The sequence below is a fragment of the Haliotis rubra genome, unplaced genomic scaffold (genome assembly GCF_003918875.1).
Source record: "Haliotis rubra isolate DU_JTF1 unplaced genomic scaffold, ASM391887v1 Scf39, whole genome shotgun sequence".
In the NCBI taxonomy this organism is placed as follows: domain Eukaryota; kingdom Metazoa; phylum Mollusca; class Gastropoda; order Lepetellida; family Haliotidae; genus Haliotis; species Haliotis rubra.
Genome location: NW_025767068.1, coordinates 930032 through 948665, shown reverse-complemented (window position 1 = coordinate 948665; position 18634 = coordinate 930032). Strand labels below are relative to the sequence as shown.

Sequence of the window (18634 nt, the reverse complement as noted above, 5' to 3'; positions counted from 1 at the left end):
CACAGTATGGCGTAGACGGAACGAACGTTTTCATGCCATAAAAGACAGTCTGGACAATCGTTAAGGTGGTGGCTCAGTAATGGAGTGGGATGGGATCACTGTGACTGGCAGGACAGATTTACATGTTACTCACGGACGTGTGACTGGGCAGTACAACCGTGACAACATCCTGAGGGTACACGTGGTGTCGACATTCATGTCGTTTTGTGTTTCAGGATGGAAACACAAGAGTACACAAGGCCTTTATTATTACTGAGTACCTCCAACAGGAGAATATGACCACCTTGCCATGACCAGCACTCCGTCCAGACTTGTCACCCATTAACATGTCTGTGATCACCGTCATCAACATACGACCTCTCACAACGATCGTTATCCTACCCTGTATGAATAATGGCATGGGATGAACCAAGCAGACATTGGACGTTTGATTAGGAGTATGCCTTGTCGAATCCGTGATTGTCTAGTGACAAGAGGCGGATTCACGCGATATTCACGAGGTTGACTTTTCATGATGCGATAAACACTAGGGCCAATCGTCAAACCAAATCTGTGGTCATCTGACGTTCAATACCTAATGCAAATATCAGTCACATCACCCTGTTACACTTTTAAACTACTTATGTTATTAAATATATAAAATATCAATATCCGTTTTTTGTAATATCCCCTTCATTTTACAATAGTATATTGCGTTTCCACAGTTACACAAGGTGCTTAGATTAGTGAAGTATGTACTATTTAGAAATTAATACGTTCTGGTCAGGTGATTCATAGCGCGACGAAGGAGCACAGGAACCCCTCACATCTGGCACGATAGTTTCTGTGCAAGGAAAAGACACGGTATGTGTGAATGTTTCCTGCCCTCTGTCAACACTTAGAATTATGGACACAGGTGACTTCTGTTCTAAAATGAAAATATCTGAAAAAGGACCTTCTCCTGGGATCCTGTACTTTCCCACACATATAACACATGTCGTGTACGCACACGCCTTTGACTTGGTTCGAAATATGCCACTGTTCACTCACCATTGAGCTGGTACCGAGGAGGATAGAATACGTAAATGAAAGTTAAATATTAAGCGCCGAAAAAGCAGCTCGAGTTGTATGTGGTGTATCGCATGTGACGTTCATTACTAGTAGTGCCAGGGCGTCATATAATGGTTGCTATGCTGGTGACTTTTATTTCATGAGTTTGCATACAGACATAATTCCTTCACACAGGTGAAGTCGTAAACATAAATTTAAACAGAAGTAGACAACGAGACGTTACATGGTTCCACTGACAGTTCACAGATCACTGTACAAAAGGATTTGCAGGTTTCAAGTAATGGCATTTGAGTTATTCCACTCATATACGTGATAGAGAGCCAATGGGGATTAGATGGTCATTCAGACAAAGCTTGTGAGTGAGTCGCTATTTCATATAAACATGAAGGGCACAGTTTACATTTGTATCCGTGAACCCACATGTCTACGGCTCCCGGTAAACCTCACATAACGGAGTATATAGAAATATAAAGAAATATGCAGTTGATTTGACAATGTTTGTAATACAGGAACAATATGAACACATGCAAGAGAAAATGGCAATTTCAGCTGTCTGTTCTTGCAAACTAAATTCGTGATTATATTGTTAATTATCTGTGGACAGTGTGTTAATGTGCATAGTTCCTTTTCCTGTCTGCACGTGTGCTAACCTGTAAACTGATCTATGTTTATTCAGATGTTATTAGTGTCAGCAAATGATTGACGTGTGCAGATTTCCGCTTTGTATGTTACAGTCACAACAGCTACACATACTATGTACTACAGGTGCCAGGTTGCAGGTTATTGAAATTACACTAATGTTCCCTTACTGGACTATTACAGGATGTGTTTAAGCTTACCAATGTAGCCTGGTTCACGTTTAATTACAGCCTGTTTTGCGTTATCTGAAGCCATTGGGTGTACATCAGCACCGAAAACCTCATCCATTCACTCATGTCCACTGTTATGAAGTGTGCATATATAACAATATGATAGTTTAGACATGTAATACGCATCATTTTATGTGTGCATATCGTATTTTACAGTGCACATACTTACTTATATTTACTTCGTGTACCAGTGTCAATACCCCGTACCCATTCTCCTACTTAAAGTGTCTCTTTAGGGAGCGGAAACGCTTCTGTCGGTAAATCTGTGCTTGCATCTTTTGGTTAACCGTCCATGAACCATGAACAACCATTGCTCATCAGTTTGATGTTCAGTTCCTGTTATTGCTGCACACGTTGATGTCTAAACGCATTACCACAAAAATATGTTCCGCACTAACTGTATATGGACGGGTGTTTTAATGCGGATATGATGAACTTTGTCTGTTGGTATGTCAAATAGAAGAATTGCAAAACAAAGACATATATGTAGACATTCCCAAACATTGTATTGCTTACCAGACCGACAAGGATCAGTCTAGCAGGGTTTGAATCAGGGACAGATGGTCATGAATGTATGTAAGATACCATCAACAGCAATAGGAGGTTGTTATCCCAGCCGTGGCTCAATACCCAGATGAGGCTACAAAGTGATCTTACTAACCACTTGCCTACGTGGAAGGGGCAGGTCATCACAACATACCTGTAAAGCAGCGTAACACTTGTCTACGTGGAAGGGGCAGGTCATCACAACATACCTGTAAACAGCGTAACACTTGTCTACGTGGAAGTGGCGGGTCATCACAACATACCTGTAAAGCAGCGTAACACTTGTCTACGTGGAAGGGCAGGTCATCACAACATACCTGTAAACAGCGTAACACTTGTCTACGTGGAAGGGGCAGGTCATCACAACATACCTGTAAACGTGGCGTAACACTTGTCTACGTGGAAGGGGCAGGTCATCACAACATACCTGTAAACAGCGTAACACTTGTCTACGTGGAAGTGGCAGGGTCATCACAACATACCTGTAAAGCAGCGTAACACTTGTCTACGTGGAAGGGGCAGGTCATCACAACATACCTGTAAACAGCGTAACACTTGTCTACGTGGAAGTGGCGGGTCATCACAACATACCTGTAAAGCAGCGTAACACTTGTCTACGTGGAAGGGGAAGGTCATCACAACATACCTGTAAACAGCGTAACACTTGTCTACGTGGAAGTGGCGGGTCATCACAACATACCTGTAAAGCAGCGTAACACTTGTCTACGTGGAAGTGGCAGGTCATCACAACATACCTGTAAACAGCGTAACACTTGTCTACGTGGAAGTGGCGGGTCATCACAACATACCTGTAAACAGCGTAACACTTGTCTACGTGGAAGGGGCAGGTCATCACAACATACCTGTAAACAGCGTAACACTTGTCTACGTGGAAGTGGCGGGTCATCACAACATACCTGTAAACAGCGTAACACTTGTCTACGTGGAAGGGGCAGGTCATCACAACATACCTGTAAACAGCGTAACACTTGTCTACGTGGAAGTGGCGGGTCATCACAACATACCTGTAAAGCAGCGTAACACTTGTCTACGTGGAAGGGGCAGGTCATCACAACATACCTGTAAACAGCGTAACGTAACACTTGTCTACGTGGGAAGTGGCGGGTCATCACAACATACCTGTAAAGCAGCGTAACACTTGTCTACGTGGAAGGGGCGGGTCATCACAACATACCTGTAAAGCAGCGTAACACTTGTCTACGTGGAAGTGGCGGGTCATCACAACATACCTGTAAAGCAGCGTAACACTTGTCTACGTGGAAGGGGCAGGTCATCACAACATACCTGTAAACAGCGTAACACTTGTCTACGTGGAAGTGGCGGGTCATCACAACATACCTGTAAACAGCGTAACACTTGTCTACGTGGAAGGGGCAGGTCATCACAACATACCTGTAAACAGCGTAACACTTGTCTACGTGGAAGTGGCGGGTCATCACAACACACCTGTAAACAGCGTAACACTTGTCTACGTGGAAGGGGCAGGTCATCACAACATACCTGTAAAGCAGCGTAACACTTGTCTACGTGGAAGTGGCGGGTCATCACAACATACCTGTAAACAGCGTAACACAACATTCACTCAGTTGAATTTACAAACAATCCGAAGTAATTTGGGAATTTACATATTCTTCGAGATTATGAATGTTTGTATTGACAACAGATGCACCTTTTCAATAACAAACACAGCCTGTCGGATAGTTGTATGAAAGTGTACGAAGACAGGTTTACAAATCATGTTAAGCCTTAGAACAGCATGTGCAGAGCAGTGTTGGGTCATAAAATATCTGACATTTACAAATACGAACGCTGACACAATGTTTTTAGCATTATACAACGTTTACATCCATTTAACAAGAAGTGTGTCCCTGGTGTAGGCACCTGGAAAGTGACCGTTAATATGTCAAACCATAAAAAATGTCTTGTCTCATTATTCATGTAATAAATGTCCACACCAAGCACAGAACTAACCACTCATACTATCTATTTCTAAATCTCGGTTCAAAGGCATCAGTTGGTATGTATTTCTGTTCCCTGAGAAACTCAGTACGTCGAGTATGCCGCCGTCGCATAGCGGGCGCATTGCTGCTGGGGATCAGGCAGCAAACACATAGTTTGGAGTACAAGTTCTGTGAATGACGGTGCAACCGGGGTGTTCATGAACAACACACAGGTCATGGGTTAGTATTGAGGATTTATTTAATGGAAGTAATAACAAACACCCTGAAATATTTCCATAATATTTAATACACAGATGCATGTACGGGTGCATCAAATTCGCAGTCAGTCATATGTGTATCCATTTAACGAAGGAAAGATGACATAGTACGATGTAGTTTACTCATACATTTATCAAAGCACCATTCAGTGATTGCTTGTATGAATTACTCTGCCTATATATACATATATATGTGTATTCATGCATAACGACATAATTTGCATAAAGTCTAACGACATAGACACTAAAGAGATATAACCATGCTTGTGGATTATACCGGGGCTCGGACTGATTACACCAGGCGAAGAACTATAACCACTCATAAATACAAATAGCGAATAACTTACTTAGGAAAACTAGGGAAACATACTTTGTACTGCTCCTCGTGACATACATATGAACCTATCACAATATACATAACCTACATAGTTATAGATAAATCCGCATGTGATAAGAAAATACAATCGTTCCCTCATTCTCAACGATAGAACAAGAAAGGTGAAGGTATGACGAGCTGACGGATATTGTACACAAGTCCAATTTGCCACCATAAACAACACATGAGCTACCTAAATCACAAGAGTAAAATTGCAGTTAATTTAATTAATGACAACGCAATACGAGTTTATGTAAATACGTTGTAAAATGTTAATACACTAGTTCATTACAACATTATATATATATATATAAATAGGCATATCATAGTTTTAATGTCAATTGCGTGAGTTGCAGTGTTACTGGTCAGTCCTTGCTTATTCTTTGTGTCAACACTGATTGTCAGTTATCCATTCATACAGTTTTCATCACTATTGTGCCTTTTACGCCAGATGGAATCTACTTCGTCCAGTCACAGAAACGTTTATTCTCTTGCGTTGACATCTGAAATTCGGAAGAAAATGTTAGCAGCCCCAAATGTAGATTTGGTCAACGAGGCGGGTTGTTACATCAAAGGACGATTACTCAAATGTGATTTCATAGCATGTTGCCAACTTCACGTTAAAAAGAGATCACTCTGTAATAATTTTCAATATATTATATAAGATTACTACCTTTGTGACGTTTCCAGCCAGTGAGCTAAGATTCGCTCACCTTTTCGAAAACACCTGCAATCACTATTTTATAATAACTTGCAAACCAACTGCTTATGATGATTATAGTGGTAATCTTATAATGAACTCTCTGCTTCATTATCTTATGAGTTATCTTATGACAAAGGAAAGATGCATCTCCCTCTGTGTTAATTATAATAACAATTATCATAACCAGAGCGAATATAGGATTCAAACCAACGATTATATGACCCTGGATGGTCATAGACCATTCTACGCCTATCAATCTGTGTGATAGGTAGACACCCCCACGTCAGTCCACACAGTCGTGAACATGCAGAACATTTTAGACACGTGCTTGAATAAGTATACACATATCAAAAACATCTGTTCATGTGTTTTAGGCAAAAGTATGTTTTGCATCTGTTCTATGGGAGGCATATGAGATCCATTCTGTTCTGAACAATCTGTATTCGCGTCAGTCCTAGTTGATAACCGCTGTATTGCTACACTGTGGTGGTGGTAAACTTAGTGATCAGATTAAGAAAATGAAACTCTTTCGCTATTCATAAAAAATCTCCCTTAAAACCAGAGTCGAATCCATGATAATACTGCTTCGCGTGAACGTGTCACAAACCGAATATCCGGTCAACTTTCATTCTGCACCTGCCAGTTGAAAATAACACTATTTGGGAAAGACATTATTTTCACTGCAGTGAGGTCACGTGGACGAGCTGATCCTGTTTTCCCTGGGGCCACGTGTGTACAGGTATGTTAACAGGACAACAGGTCCGGGTAACGACAAGCACTCGTGACAGGTACCTGCCGCAGGTTACTTGGACCGCCAAGCAGAACTAAACCAACTGTGAAGTCTGGTAGGTTATGTTTTCTTAAAATAAACCTTTCATTTTCTGTTTATGTTTAAATTGCTTAATTGCAAAAATCAAAATCAATCCTCGCTGATCTATGTGACAATACACATATATAGGTACACGTGCTTATCTTTGAGGTATTCATGACGACATTATGCACATAAAGACTGATTATTACATCGTGCTGACAATCGTTTTCTTCCTCAAGGTAAAGAAACCTATTCGTGGTTTGATTGTTTCAAACATTAATTTGGTTTATGTAAAGTACGCCATATGGCACTGCTGCATGCTCCTAAAGTACCATCAACAGATTTTACTACTTTATAACACGTTTGACATAGCATGATTTGTTTTTGCTGGAAATCCTAAAAGCGTCATACGTCATGGTATTCGTCAAATTATTCTTAAAAATTCTTCAGTTAGTAAATTTTCAAAATCATCAGCTCATGATGCCGATTCGAGAAGTAATGCTGTTGGTGGACTTGACGCTGTGAATTACTAGCATCAGTGTTGATGCATTTGAATGTTTCCCAGAGCACGTAATGATACTAGAAATATGGCACCACTAGATATCAAACTTGCATCACCACAACGACCAAGCATGGCTACATTCGGGTCCCTCACTTTCGAAATAACACACTCCCTGCAATGCGCACGGAACCTGCTGACACTAACATATTCGAGCTGCTGTAACTACAAACATCATCTTTGGCTTTCGTATAGCTTACTACCGTATAGTTCAGCGTTACTACCGTATAGTTACTACCGTATAGTTCAGCGTTACTACCGTATAGTTACTACCGTATAGTTCAGCGTTACTACCGTATAGTTACTACCGTATAGTTCAGCGTTATAGTCGGATTCCGGGAGATTTGCGGTTCCTTTTGTCAACGACTGAATAAGCGTTATACCGAAAGTTGAATACATAAAAAAGACATATTCCGTCAGGTGAGGAGACATTTCCTATGGACGGAAAACTGTTCGTGTTCCTGTCCGGTGCATTTACACTTGTATACGGCATCGTGAAGATGTGACGTCCTTATGCCGCCCAGCCTCCAGCATGACAATAATCGTCACCACTCACTGCTTGTATATACTGATTTCCTGATAGCTCAGAAGAACCAAACCTTAATGTCATGGCCTACGAGGTCACCGGATCCTAACCCAATTGGGCATCAGCAGAATGAGCTAAACAGGGCCACTGACACAACAATTACGCTGAGCTCTTCAGGAAGAGTGGGTTACCGCTGTACGGTGTGTCGTGCGAAGACTTCATAGTTCCATTAGGAGCAAGTATCATGTGGTCATCTATGCCAGTATAGCACACAAACGGCACGAGGCTTTACGTCAACTGTGCTGGAGACAGTGATGTAACAGTCGAATAAAAAGACCCTGATTTATTGCTGAAGTCTACTTTCTAATTTCTCCATACACGTCCAATACATCACATTTAAAACCGTGTAGAAGCCAAAGAATATCGTCTCTTTGAAACCACTTGTGTGTTTCGTTTCACGTGGTGATGTATACACATGCCTCGATATCGCAGGAACATAGCGTAAAATAACATTCTCTCATGGACCAAGAATCTCAGTTGAAAGGTTGTCCCGATGCAGGTTCACAACTTCAATGCACTCAACTGCTACAAGACATCAATAACAGAATGAAAGGAACCTCTGTTTCAACAGTAATTGGCACTGTAAGACGTTGGCTCGGATCAACAACATGTAATTTATGCATCAGTTGAGGCTGTGTGGCTATTTTCATGTCAACTTTAACGCTTAATAAATCTTGTTAGGTTAGGTTTTGTGGATCTGCTCCACTTAATGGTGAGCTTAGCAGGAGTGTATGGTTCGTGTCACCAGTAATTGTTGCGGTGAGCATGTAGTTGGCCGTACGCAAGACATGTTCAGGGTGTGATCGATGTGCTGCTGTTGTTGACATTCAGTAAACCATTCGGCGGTCCTCACAAAGATTCGATTGCACAGACTTCGGATTAAACAAAACAGACTTTTGAGAAGGACCTTGCAACCCAAACCCTTAGCAATGGGCTATACTGGTATTTCTGTTGACAAATATAGCCTACAGATGATGAAGGAACGCGGAGATCTGTTGGAATTGACCTGTACGTGATAACTAAACTACCCCATTTAGGATTTCTACAAGAATTTGGATTTGAACTGGTTGATTAAATGAAGTAACGACGTACTGAAACCAGTCTAAACATCCTTAAAACGATGAGGTACGCCACTCAAATTTGATATCGTGATGGCCAGTGCTTCATGCTTGAATACAGCTGGATTCGTTTGATTAGATGTGGAACAGCCTAAAGAGATTAAGTTAATTTGTCTGTTTTTGTTGAAATTCAATAACCACCACGGTGGAGATGCTTCATACTCTCTAAGTGCATTGTACTGGTTCGATGCATACTTAGGTATTTTAGTGAAGATGAAGAATGCTAGACATATAGGCTAACAACCAAAAATAACTGTTATAAGTACGTGGCGTAAACGTTACGTTATGGAAATACATTAGGTCGGTTGCAACAATCGTTTGCGTTGATTGAGGCGAGGTAGTGCCGGTACTTTGAAGACACCATTGGCGGAGCATTGAATACACCAAATGGCAACCACAGACTGGCATAACAGAGTTAGCCTGACCGGCTGGTTTGGTCCTATCGTTGATGTCCACCCATCTCCCACCACGCAATTCATTGGGGGACTGGAGAAACAGGTTGCCATGGCTGTACAGCAAACGTTGCTTCAAACAGTATACCACTACAGCACCTGGCCGGACATTATCCTGTGTTGCGGACGGTACGTCCATGTGTAAAGCATGATCAAAACACGTCGCCTCGGTATCATAAGGCGATCAGATTACCATTACCATTGATAAGTGTTTTGTGTTTCCATCATGACTTCTCGACCATTACGCTTTCATGTTGTAGTCCAGTGTGTTTTGATGACTCCCCAGACCATCACACTTACACAACCAGAGTATAACTACCACTGGACGCAGACAGACAAGACTCATGTAGACACTTGTACAATCATCACGATCTGTCCACCCGAATCCAATATATAATATACTATCCTAGTCTTGTCTCCTAACTGTGAGATAATGTTTACACCATGCCTGTTTACCTGCCTGTCTGCCTGCGTGTCTGATGGTGACGTGAAAGCAAAAATGGGAGTATCGTCGGACGTAGGGTCGGATTTTGTGCTGTCTGAACCGGTTGGTCTGAACCCAGAAAATATCAGAACTGTTAACGTGGCAGTTTGGTATCAATTTCGTAGAAGCGCCAGTTGAATACGAATTTTTGTTGACGTAATGTGACAGCCTGACGACTGGCCCATGGCCAGTTATGAGTTTCCCTGCTGGTTTTTTTTATGACTTTACATTGTCTGGTAACTTTGTTTTGGATCGTTCTTTTTTATACGTTTATTTGTACTTCTTCCTGTTGTTTTTTTCCAAGGGGAAATATAGTAATTGCGTAATTAATTTGGTTTTACAATGGCCCGTTGAAGCACTGGATACTTCGTAGGTAGCTCTGACATGCAGGTCTTCTGGTAATCGTATCGTTATAACCTTCATATTTATGTCATCTGCAACGATGCAATTCACTGGAGCGCATTATAGGAATATAGCATGTTTCTCAGGGTTTATGATATTTCAGGTAAATGGAAAGACCCGAAAATATCCAATAATACATATTCTTGGTATAAATGATAGACTAAAAGTTCCTATCAGGACCAATTGGATAGTAGGACCAACAACGTGGAAATGAGTTGTGTCATATCAATGAATAGACCTCGCTCTCCGATCAAGACGAAACACAAACGAATTCTATCCAGTATCGCCATATTAAGAATACTTAGTTTACCATTTATCTACTCTCGTCTCACAAGCAGACATTTCAATAAACTGTGTATTCCGATGGTATTTTTATTTAGACGAACTATTCTCATAGTTCACATCTTATGAAAATCGTGTAGAATAAAATGTAAACCCAGACAAACATGCTCTTCGACTGAGTCGGAAGTCACATATCGGTATCCCATTCCTAATCACGCGTGTTCATAAACGATAACTTTCTCTAGTCACGTTATTTACCAAGGGGTACGGGCGGTATAATCGAAGTAGCATCACTAATTGCAGCCTCGCCAGTGAAACCTGCGGGACGAGACATCTCAGCCAGTTGTCTTGGTCTATTCACAATAAGCATTCACGGCAATGTACAAGAGCAATTTAAGGGATGAGCTATGTGTGTACGGACTGTCTCCGTGCTGTTTATGCTCCGAATCGAATGTCCGATTGTTTAACCCTAGTCATGTAATTAATGCGGTGGTTGTAATGGGGAACCTTTCACCGTTGGAGTTCTCTTGCATGATCACAAAGACGCGTAAACAGTTTTACTGTCTGGGAACCGTTGCGTATTGCGTCTTTAAAAATACCGCGTTATTAATTATTTCCATCACATATTAACGTGGATCCACAGTCAACCCCGCAACTCGCAGTAAAAGGAATATTGTCTCCCTCGACGTTTGGGGAAATAAATGAAATTGTACTAGTCTGTTTCTTTAACATATAACTTATTTTGAAGTTATCAGCGTTTTAACATGACAAAGATAGCTAGACATTTGTCGTCAATAACAATGCGGTGTTTCAGCATATTGTGCTCTGAATACTTTGCATGCATGCTGTCAAATTAAAACCATTGGTGTTTGTCCGGCCTGCTGTCTGTATGGTTAGGTTTGATTTACCCCCCTGACCAGAAAGGGCTCACTTTCTTCCTTCTTCTTTTATAATGTATTAATTTCATGACTCATGAAATACGATACACAACCGTTGGAGAAGATCATATTGATTTCATCCAGTTGTCTCTTGACCTCTACATTTGAATATTGATTTCAAAGATACCTCTTGGACCTCAGCTTTTCACTATCTTCTGACGTCAAACATGAAGTAAGCACTATTAAGCTCCGATTTAAAACATGTCTTCCTCTCGTCTTCGATTCTCTTGTGACTTCCTGATCTGGCTTTGATATTTTATTTTTAAAGATTTGATACGATCACGATGCTTTGTCACTTACAAGCACTAAAGAAATACTAGAATGCATAGCTATGCAGCATTACGAAGAACACATGAGTGAAAAATATCATTTTTTTATCATTCGTCACAAAGTCATCCCACTAGAATTAAATAAATGTAAATTATTAATGTTTATGAAAACTCTGGTATATATAAGGTACATATCCAGCGATAATGTCAGTACTATCAAAAATCTAAATAATATTCCCATGTACACGAAACGCATTAAGCATACTTCTAGCTATTGAGCATTACCCAAGCAAGATTTCATATTTCAGTATATCTATTCAACACTGCGTAGACATATTCCTTTCAAGCAAGTGTACGGTGTTGTTTTCTTCTCCTTTCCACTTCAAAACATCATGATTGTGTGCACCATACAAATCCGAAATGAACACGAATTAGGCATCTGGTAGAATGTCTGGTGCGTATTATTCCGGCATATGGTCAAGAAACCTTGAGGATACTATCTCAAGCGGTTCATCAATCATTCTTAACCTTTTAGTCTTCCCAGATGATTCAGTTTTGAAGGAAATCGATCAAACTTATATATGGATTTTACACAATGTTGAATAATCATCGTGCTTCGTTGAACCAAGCAATAGTGCTGTGTGGGAAAGTAAGCACCAGCTTGTACATTTAGAAGAATTACAAGTATCGGCGGAAAGGCTAACGCACCAACTTGACTCTTTTTGTGATCGAACTGTGTTTCGAATGTTACGGCGGCATGGACCATTTCGAATTTATGGAAGTGAGGAAACTGGTTCAATACTGTGCTCTTACCCATTGGCTAACGTCATTCACACGACACAACCAGATGCCATGCCTTGCAGATAATGACGCCGTCTGTACAGAATATTACCGAGGTGAGGTCTTTGGTATGTAAGAAGACCCGGTGGATACCGCTGTTAACAGACTTGGCCTTGGGTGAAACAACTTTAGATCCAGCGATGTCACACACATAATGGAGTTTTAACCGGCATAGATTCCATGACCTTTGTGTCGCTGTGTTTATAATTCTAATGTACATGAAGGGGGTAAACTTGCTCATATGTGCCTACCATATTTATTAATGGAAATGACAATAACTAGTTAAGCATATAGCTTATGTGAAATGGACAATTAACTGACGAAACATTCTGTTTCTGTCTATAGATTTATTAATGATTGCGAGGAGGAGATGGCATCTGCGCACGAACATGTGTAATGTTGGACGTTTTACACCATGGCGTTCACCCCAAAAGGCAGTCACTTCATTTATAGTGACCCAAGAGAGGCAGATGAAAGATATTTTGTCTCTTTGGTGAAGATCCACCCCAAACATTGTGACATGAATTGAATTCACTGTCATCGTATCCTTGCACATGAAGGACGTGACACATAGCAGCACTTCTTCCGCACCATCAAAACAACACATTTAGTTCACGTAGCAGCAACATTCCCACAGAACAGACGGACTCATTTTCAGCCAATATTATGTCATTATAGACCTGGGTGCCGTTGTACAAAACAACCTTAGCGCTAAGACTACCTTAAGTCTATGTTAAGGTATGGGAGTTACGGCCACCTTGGCGCTAAGATCGCTTTGTACAACGACACCCCGGGCCTCCTTCCATAAAGCACTAAAGTGATCGTAAGTCACTAAGGTAACCTTAGTGCAATGTAAAAGAATTGTTAAGTTAAGGTTAACCTTAGTAAAGGTTGCTTTGTGAAAGGAGCCCCAGGAAGACATTAACATTGCTTGACATAACATTTTTGAAAAACATAATGTTAATCGAAACTTAAAATATAAACGTTATCATTCCAGAAATATCGAAATTGAAAGTAATATACGAGCCTGTCTGTTCTACTATTAGTAACTGCGTTCATCTGTTGCCATCTGGTTTTAGAACACAATATCCTCCACACACGATATTAGCCCAGATCCAATTGGTGCACGGGGGTTCTTGGTGATGAAACAAGTCCTCTATGGAAGAAACGACGTCATAATAGATAAAGATGGGTCAGTCCATATTGACGGGTGGATGAACATATACTCACAAAACCGCCAAATAGCTGGAATATTGCTGAGTGCGGCGTAAAACTAAACTCACTCACAAAAGGACCGCATGAGAAGTACTCAGTTGTTGATAGAATAATAGAAGGCAAATCTGTACGTAAACTGCACTTTTACTTCCTTTTCATGTATCGTGGTATCCTTTTTATATTGCTCGAAAATCAAGTGTAGCCGAATTCACGAGGGGTGGTTGAAAGGTTCTGAGCCTATCTGATGTATAGTACACTCTTAATAGTGTGCATGTAGTACGTTCAGTCTGCCTGCTTGGAAGCTGTATTTAACCTAAGTACACAACCAGGGAGCGTAGTATCTAAAGTATAGAAAAGGGCGGTATTTTGAGTTGACTAATACAAATGGATAAAATTGTCTCCTGTGTTGCTTTAAAAATGTGTAAAGTGCTTGCTTCAATGGACATCCATTCAGATATGGTGTCACCATAGGGGGATGGTCTCCTTCTATGGTCACCATTAGGAGATGGGTAGTGGAGTTATAGAGGGCAAGGGGGGCTTAAAGACGACCTAAGATCAAGAAGACCTTCAACTGCAACATCTGAGGAGACCGCCTCCGTGGCGTAGTGGTTAGAGCGTCCGCCCGGAGAGCGGAAGGTCGCTGGTTCGATCCCCGACCGCGTCATACCAAAAGACGTTAAAATATAGTACTTGTTGGTCCCTGCCTGGCGCTCGGCATTAATGGGTACAACAAGGACTGGTCGGCTCGGAGTCAGTATAATGTGTCTGAGTGGGGTACTATAAAACCAGCTTCAGTCTGGGCTAGTACAAGCAGCCGCACATACACATACACACGCATGCACGTCGTCATTTGAGCGAAATATTCTCAAGCACGACGTTAAACCCAATTTCACCTCACCTCACCACTGAGGAAAATGTTGTGGTAAAATACATGATACGACTGAGACATCTCTCAGGAAGTAGTTGACATCACTCTAAGACATGAACCGGACATTGTAAAGGTGATTGAGCTTGCTTGGGATTCGTACGTCTTGTTGATTGTGGTAGCTATAATTAAGATGTGGGTTAACCACTATCGGTCAGACATAAACAGTCGATAAATCGGTTGTACCGATGGATGCAATGCATCAGTGAGTGTGCCTTGAACTTCCTCAGTGTTCAGTCAGATTTGGCACCGTCAGATTGTTAGGTTATTATATATTACTCTGTGAGCTTATGAGAAGTAAACAGTCAATAAATGCCAAGAATTGATTTGTATGCCGTGGAGTTGAAGAAACAGGACCTTGATTCTGTTTAGATCAACACCACCAAACAAATGGGAATGTCTGCTTATCCAAGGTTGATTGATGTAGCGTATTTCGTTCAAGAAAAGTAATTGTTACAATGGAAGCACATGGTTTCTATAATACGTTAATACGTGAATACACGAAGGACTTAATTTGTTTCCTTTCTCTATCAACCAAGATCATGCAGAAGACGTTTAGAAGTTACAAACTTTGATTTTACTTTTTACTTTTATTCAGGGAGAAATCTTATTAGCTGGGAGATCGTATTAGCTCGGAGTCAATAAACAGAACAAACGAAACTAAACATGCGCTGTGGAATGTGCTCTGTCAATCAAAGCGACACAAATAGGGTTATTTGAAAACGCCTTCATGTGTATGATTATTCGAGATTCCTTCCCAGGACATATTTTTCATCAAAGACGAACTATAATTACTACTTACATGAATCACTCTTTCTGTGTCTTATTTTCAGGCAGATACTGCAATTGCTAATATCTGTGATTGCATCAAGATCAATATGATAGGTTTCCATGGGCAAGTAATCACATCCTGCACATGTGTCTGTAGACGATTAACGTGGAACTAGACTTCCTGGTTCTGTGATTTGTGCATGTACACACATAAAGCCATATATATAGTATTCCCAGAAAATATTGAGAAGTTTGTATCTGCAAATATCTAATACATGTATATGAACTATAGAAGTTTTACTTAAATGAATATGTTGAGATATGATTCTCTACAGTCTAAGTGTCGTTTCAGTACTTTGTGAGATCTCCTTGCCCTGCAATACACGACTGAATGTACACTAACGATCAAAGTTTGTAGGAAATCGGGAGACAGCGTATCCCAATATTCGGTCACTTCTTTCTTTATATCCTCAATATTTCTAAGTCCATTTTGGTGTATTCTGTCCTTCATCAGTCCCCACACATTATCAACAGGGTTATTGATGGAAAGTCCAATTATCTTCATACAGTGTTCGGGCCGCTGGGAGGAGGTGATCATTTAAGATGTCAACATATCGTTCCTTCGTGAAATTTCCAGTCAAAATACACTCCACGTCATGATATCCCACCGCACATGTAAAATTTCGGGCTATGTTTTGGCCGTTGGTAGATAAAAGCCAGAAAAGAAAAAGAAACCATTATCCAATCTTGATTTTCGTGAGCCCTACACCAGTTGAAACGTCTTTATTTTTGTGGATCTTTCATCAATGGTGAGGGAATTCCGCACATTTTCACTCAGTTAAATCTTTGTAATTCTTGCCTAAGGGTTTCATTACATACCTAAGGACGTCCTGTATTAATCATCTCATTTCTGATATTCTCAACGCTTTTCAGTTTTCGCCAACTCACAATCTGACCAAGTCCCCGGCGATCCGTAGTATTGAACTTCCTTGGCCTCGTGGTCCCTGTCTTGTGATCAATCCAAACTCCTGACTGAAGATTCTTCAAAGTTCTGTATGGTGTAGTCAGGGTGAGTGAGTGAGTTGAATTTTACGTCGCACTCAGCAGTATTCAAGCGATATGGCGGCGGTCTGTTAATAATCGAGTCTGGACCAGACAATCCAGTGATCAACAGCATGAGCATCGGTCTGCAAAATTGGGAACCGATGACGTGTCAACCAAGTCAGCGAGCCTGACCACCCGATCCCGTTAGTCGCCTCTTACGACAAGCATGGGTTACTGAAGATCACTATTCTAACCCGGACCTTCACGGGTCCTGTAGTCAGAGGAATGTCATGTCTACCAGCTAAAACTCTTTCACATTAGTCACACTTTTAAAATCATCTGGAACCAGCTTTCCTTTATCTTCTGCTGTCAAATCTGCCAAGTCAACAAAGGAAGCCGTCTGCTACCCCAGGGGAGATAACTCTTGATGTAGTAAGGTTCATTCTTAAGCCTACAAGAGCTGCTTCCCATATTGAGTACCTCAACACACAATGTAACATATATTTTTAAATTCCATTGTCAGTATAAGGAAACAAAGATTTTCTCAATAATGTCTGGGAAAACTGTATGTACTTAAGAATAGACTTAATACAGTACTTCCGCCATTGAAATGTGTATGGATGCAGACTTGGTCTCGTCGCTATATGGCTGGAATAATGCCGGTGTGACGTAAAACTCAGTTCAACTCAGCTCAACTTCCGCCATAGGTTTAACTGGTTATCGCCCTCTCTCGGGTAGTGATGCCATCTTTCTTCGTTTTGCATTCGTTACAGATGAGAATTCATAAGCAGTGCTACAGGCTCGGTAAGTTAGTGATAGAGGCTGCCTGTACTTTGGCTTCACAGACCCACTAGAGGCTATATTCAGGGGATTGAGTACTTTGACTTCACAGACCCACTAGAGTCTGACTATATTCAGGGGATTGGGTACTTTGGCTTCACTGACCCACTAGAGGCTGACTATATTCAGGGGATAGGGTACTTTGGCTTCACATATCCACTAGCGGCTGACTATATTCAGGGGACTGGGTACTTTGGCTTCACAGACCAACTAGAGGCTGACTATATTCAGGGATTAGGTACTTTGGCTTCACACACCCACTAGAGTCTGACTATATTCAGGGGAATCGGTACTTTGGCTTCACATATCCACTAGCGGCTGACTATATTCAGGGGACTGGGTACTTTGGCTTCACAGACCAACTAGAGGCTGACTATATTCAGGGATTAGGTACTTTGGCTTCACACACCCACTAGAGTCTGACTATATTCAGGGGAATCGGTACTTTGGCTTCACAGACCCACTAGAGGCTGACTATATTCAGGGGATTGGGTACTTTGGCTTCACAGATCCACTAGAAGCTGACTGTATTCAGGGGATTGGGTACTTTAGCTTCACAGATCCACTAGCGGCTGACTATATTCAGGGAATAGGGTACTTTGGCTTCACAGATCCACTAGAGACTATATTCCGGGAATTGGGTACTTCGGCTTCACAGACCCACTAGAGGCTGACTATGTTCAGGGGATTGGGTGCTTTGGCTTTCCTCTTATCAAACATCAGTTCTTTACAATATGTGTGCAGGTTAATTTTGCAGGTAAGTATATACCACGTGACAAACTTGTCTGTGTTTAGGGATCGTTGTCCTTGACCCTCATCCGAATGAAGTCTGACAGTATCAGATTAAATTAATCACGAATGATGAATGCAGACTACACAAAGGTAGAGGTGCTTGCATATGTTTATAACAAGAGTAAGATGTAAATAAGCACATGTGTGAATAGATCCAGCGATGTTAGCAATGGGACGTAGACATGGAATTGTTTTGAATCATACTGACACACACACGCACGCACTGCATAGACGCACACACAGAGATATTCAAATGTAATGCGCAGTGAACGATCTCGTGCACATAAAGGAGTTTTCACCAGAACAAATATCTGGACTTACATCTAAATGCGTATGCACCTGCAAAAGTCGCGTGTATATATGTACGTGTGTATAAATGTACCTCAGACAAAGATGCTATTGTGGCAATCTACAGAACTAATAACATCCTTTTTAATCTTGATTAAATCCAATATTCGAGTGCAGACTTTGAGAGCATATTGATTGTTTCAAGCTGTTACAGCTGCATTGTAGAAGTGTTATT

The 18634-nt window shown here is 41.1% G+C and overlaps 1 protein-coding gene across 2 annotated transcripts in view; it reads left to right on the top strand.

Annotated features, from left to right (window-relative positions):
• The window catches only part of LOC124286715 (substance-K receptor-like), a 61181-nt gene that overhangs the window by 29254 nt on the left and 13293 nt on the right, over positions 1-18634 (top strand). The gene's annotated exons all lie outside the window — the stretch shown is intronic.